This window comes from Lontra canadensis, unplaced genomic scaffold (assembly GCF_010015895.1).
Source record: "Lontra canadensis isolate GAN:19392208 unplaced genomic scaffold, GSC_riverotter_1.0 scaffold21, whole genome shotgun sequence".
In the NCBI taxonomy this organism is placed as follows: Eukaryota; Metazoa; Chordata; class Mammalia; order Carnivora; family Mustelidae; genus Lontra; species Lontra canadensis.
The window spans coordinates 24,315,472-24,320,731 of record NW_022631015.1 but is presented as its reverse complement, the minus strand read 5'-3'; the positions used below and the strand labels follow the sequence as shown (position 1 = coordinate 24,320,731).

Here is a 5,260-nt window from a genome sequence, read left to right as displayed (position 1 = left end):
TTTTTGCTTTTAGTTAGACTAACGTAATTCCCCTCTATTCAGCATTTTTTGAGTTTTTATCATGAATTGATGTTGAATTTTATCAAATGGTTTTTCATATCTACTAAGATGATCATTTTGGTTCTTATATTCTATTGATGTGGTAAATTAAATTTTAAAAATGTTAGATCAGTCTTGACTTTCAAGAATAAATCCCATTTGGTCATGATGTTTTAGATTTTTTTTTAAATGCTTGTTTTGATTTGCTAATACTTTAGTTAATGGTTTTGAGCTTATGTTTATAAGAGATAATTGGCAAGTAATTTTTTGTTCTCATAGTCTCTTTTCAGGTTTTATGTTGGTCTCATAAAATGAGTTGAAAGATGTTCTTTTTCCATTCTCTGAAAGGGTTTCTGTAAGATTGATTTTATCTTTCTTTGCATAGGAGAAATCATAAGTGAATCTGTCTAGGCCTTGAGGTTTATATGAGTGACTTTTTAAATTGTGGATTGAATTTCTTAAATAGGTATAGGACAATTGAGACTTCCTATTGCTTTTTGTGTCGGCTGTGGTAAACTGAGTTTTTCAAGGAAATGTACCCATTTCATTGAATGCTTCACATATACTGACATAAAGGTATTCCTAATAACGCATTCTTGTTTTTTAAAATATGTTTACTTTGTTGATTTTCTCTGGTGTATGTTTGCTTTCCATTGATTGATTTTTGCACTTATTTTTGTAGAGGCTTCTACTTTTTGCATTTAAATTCTCAGCATTTTAGGGCTTCCTGAGCCATTAAGTTAAAAAATTAAATTGCTTATTTTCAACCTTTCTCTTGTTCTAGTGCTTGCAGTTAAATGTAAAAGTTTCCCTCTAAAAACAGCTTTAGCTACATCAGGCAAATGAGAATATATTGTACTTCATTACTATCCAGCTCAAAAATATTTAAATTTCCAATGTATTCTCTTCTTTTACCCGTGGATTATATAGATGCTTTATTTTCAAACATTCAGGGTTTACTGGTAGTCTTTCTGAAATATATAAGATTAAACCTTTGTTATAGTTGGTTTATGTTAATTTTTCTTTATTCTAAAGACCTAGCTGTTACTCCTTTTGTGTGGTTCTTATGACCAGGGTTTGTCACTTACTGCTTAGCCTCTGAAGTCCCAAATGACAACCGATAGTGCTTATGCAGTTCCCTCCAACTGGGAAAGGTGTGAGCTTTAAGGGCTTCCCCACAACTGTGCAGCTGCTGAATCCCTACAGAGTGTTATCAGTCTTAGGACTGCACTTTTCTGCAGAGCTTTGGAATATCTTTTTGTATATGTGCAATTTAGGAATTAATCAGTGATGTTAGAAGAGTTTATACACAGAAGTTTGAGCTTCTCTGTGGTTCCCTCATCACTGGAGCGTGGTCCCTCAGGGTCCATAGATGTTGGTAGCCCCGGACTCCGAGGGTCTCCTCAGCCCAGTGTGTCTACTTCTTTGTTCTATTCCAAAATGCTGCAAAATAGAACATGTCCTCAAGGGGAAGCCCTTGTGCACCTCATATCATTTCCTTTCTCTCAAGAATAGTATCCCTTTAAGCTCTGCCTGCATTCATTGCTTACCAGTGCCTTCATAGTTCCTATCCATAAATATGATGAATTGTATTTCCTCCATAAAAAACAAATATTTTGTCTATGAAGAAAAGAAGTAAGAGACAAAGAAAATTCAGTGCTAGGTGAAAAGAAGGGGGCACCCTCCTCTGCAGTAGAGTTACCAAAGAAACAAACTAATGGCTGACAGTGCTGTACAGTACTACTACTACTGCTACTTATTTATTTATTATCAGAGAAAGCACAGGCCAGGGGAGTGGCAGGCAGAGCAGAGGGAGAAGCAGGCTCCCCACTGTGCGAGGAGCCTGGGATCATGATCTGAGTTGAAGGCAGACACTTAACCAACTGAGCCACCTACTCATCCCTTAATACTACTTTTTGAACTTCACTACCAAAAATTCATGACAGAATGCTAATTAATTTTAAAATAAAATTTCAGATTTATTCTTTTTTAAAAAAAGATTTTATTTATTTGACAGACAAAGATTACAAGTAGGCAGAGAGGCAGGCAGAGAGAGAGGAGGAAGCAGGCTCCCCACTGAGCACAGAGCCTGACGAGGCTCGATCCCAGGACCCTAGGATCATGACCTGAGCCGAAGGCAGAGGCTTTAACCCACTGGGTGACCCAGGCACCCCCATATTTATTCTTTTATAATGGAAGGGTGTTCCTTCTTTCAAAAAACAGTGTTGTTTGGGTTTAACATGGTTCACAGAAATGTAGACTTTAACATTTGTCCATTTGGCAGTTGGTCCCAGTACTGAGTGTCCATCTAATTCAAACCTTATTCATCATTATAAGGGAGCAAAGAATGATTCAGATTTGGTCACATCTTTCCATGTTACAATTGTTGTTGTGGATTTTAGCACCATTTTTTTTTCATATATTAAAGGTAGTCAGTTATTTTTTTAGTGCCTGATCTTATTTTGTTTCATTTTTTATTAACATATAATGTATTATTAACCCTAGGAGTACAGGTCTGTGAATCATCAGACTTACACACTTCATAGCACTCAGCATAGCACATACCCTCCCCAATGTCCATAAACCCCATCACCCTCTCCCTACTCCCTCCCCCGCAGCAACCCTCAGTTTGTTTTGTGAGATTAAGAGTTTCTTATGGTTTGTCTCCCTCCCGATCCCATCTTATTTCATTTTTTCCCTCCCTACCCCCCCCACAACCCCCTCTCTACCTCTCTACCTCTCACAACCCCCTCTCTACCTCTCAACCCACAACCCCCTCTCTACCTCTCAACCCCCCCACAACCCCCTCTCTACCTCTCAAATTCCTCATATCAGAGAAATCATATGATAATTGTCTTTCTCTGATTGACTTATTTCACTTAGCATAATGCCCTGTAGGTCCATCCACGTCATTGCAAATGGCAAGATTTCAGGTTTTTTGATGGCTGCATAGTATTCTGTTGTATATATATACACCACATCTTTCTTATCTATTCATCTGTTGATGGACATATGGGTTTTTCCCATAGTTTGGCTATTGTGGACATTGTTGCTATAAACATTTGGGTGCACATGCGCCTTCGGATCCCTACATTTGTATCTTTAGGGTGAATACCCAGCAGTGCGATTGCTGGGTCGTAGGGTAGCTCTATTTTCAACTTTTTGAGGAACCTCCATACTGTGTTCCAGAGCGGCTGCACCAGCTTGCATTCCCACCAACAGTGTAGGAGGGTTTCCCTTTCTCTGCATCCTTGCCAAAAACTGTGGTCTCTTGACTTGTTAATTTTAGCCATTCTGACTGGTGTGAGGTGGTATCTCACTGTGGTTTTGGTTTGTATTTCCCTAGTGGTTGATGATATTGAGCATTTTTTCATGTGTCTGTTGGCTGTTTGTATGTCTTCTTTGGAGAAATGTCTGTTCATGTCTTCTGCCCATTTCTTGATTGGATTATTTGTTCTTTGGGTGTTGAGTTTGGTAAGTTCTTTACAGATATTGGATACTAACCCTTTATCTGATATGTCATTTGCGAATATCTTCTCCCATTCTGTCAGTTGTCTTTTGGTTTTGTTGACCATTTCTAAAGATAGTCAATTATTAAACAATGTTGTTTTAGGCATGTACTGTTTAGCTTTTTCATGTGTGTTATGAATTTCTTTGCTCACTCTAGCACTTTGCACCCATTCCTTCATCAATCCTAAATTCATATTCCGTAATTTACTCATTGCCCCTGTCCTATCAGTGGTGCAAACTGTATATTTATGCTTTTAAATTTGAATGCATATAGTCTTTATTTGTGGTTTTATTCTTTTTTCTTTTAACTTTATTTTAAAATAATTTTGAAATAACTTCAGACTGACAGTGAAGTTACAAGAATATAAAGAATTTCTGATTACCCTTCATTACCCAAATTTAGCATATTTAGCATATTACCGTATTTTCTTTTTCTCTGTCATATAAAAAAGTGTCCTATACACTTTTTTTGAAACCGTAGGAGGCTAAGTTTTAAAGGCATTCTTTTACATAATCAAAGAACAATTAATACATTCAGGAATTACCACTGATAAAGTAAAATTATTTAAGGTATGTGCTTTATTCAGATTTCACCAATTGTTCCAATAATGCCTTACAGCAGAAGAAAATCCCGGGTCATGTGTTGTGTTAAGATGTCTCTTTAAATCTGAAATATTTATTCTTCCCTTGTGTTTCCTAAAAGTGCTATTTTTGAGGAGTACAATATATTTTGTAGAAAGCGCCTTCGTTTGAGTTTGTCTGAGGTTTCCTCGGATCAGATTCCGTTGACACAGTTTTGAGCCATACTGACACGTCACATCCGGAGGTAATTCTGATTGGCCGCTTTGGCCCACCACTTGGCGTCTAGCTGGCACCGCCCCTGCAGGGAAGCCATTCTCCTAGTTGGATTCTTTCCACTCCGCGCTCACTGTGTATTCCGGGCCTGAGCGCCAGGGGGCGCCACCCGTGTCCAGCTGGGGACCTCAGACCCTGCTGCTGCAGGTTGTTGTCCCAGGGCCGAGCGCGGGCCCCCCCATCTCAGAGCACACGGTGCGGCCTCACGTCTGAGGTGCTAGGATGGCCGGGACTAATAGAAGGGGAGTGGCCGACCTGACCCGAGTCCACTAAAGCTTCAGGACGGTCTCCCGAGGAAAAGAGGCCCGCGCGCGGGGGAGGGAGTCCCTCCCGCTCCCGACGCCGCGCCAAGGTCTGTCTCCGAGGAGACTTGCAGGCCCCAGAGAAAAACACGCCGTAGTCGGCAGGATTCGAACCTGCGCGGGGAGACCCCAATGGATTTCTAGTCCATCGCCTTAACCACTCGGCCACGACTACCCGACGATGGGGCGGCCCTTTAAAGTCCCTCCTAGAAACTGCAGTCGCTGGAGCAGCAGGCGGGGCGATGGTGGCCGCCGGCGCAGGACGCCGTGGTCTGTGGACCATAGGGGAATCCTCCGGTGAGGGCCGGCCGGCGGCACGACGGTCCTCTCCCGCAGCGGGGGACGGCGGCCCTGCAGCGGGGTCCTCCCAGCGGCGGCTGCGCGGACTCCCGAGGCCCCGGCGCCGGACCCCCCCCCCCCCCCCGCCGTTCTGCGCCGCAGCCGCGCTGCGGGATGCTTCCCGGGGAGGCCAGGGCGCTGCTGCCGCGAGTCCCCGGGTCCCGGCTTCCCCCGCAGAGGGCAGGCCCGCGGCGGGGCTCGCACAGCGGAGCCGC

The 5,260-nt window shown here is 42.6% G+C and overlaps 1 non-coding gene across 1 annotated transcript; it reads right to left on the bottom strand.

Moving 5' to 3' along the window:
- Window positions 1-4,799: 4,799 nt before the first annotated feature.
- On the bottom strand, window positions 4,800-4,881 carry TRNAS-AGA. The gene has a single exon. It is a non-coding gene; the product is annotated as a tRNA-Ser (tRNA).
- Window positions 4,882-5,260: the final 379 nt, after the last annotated feature.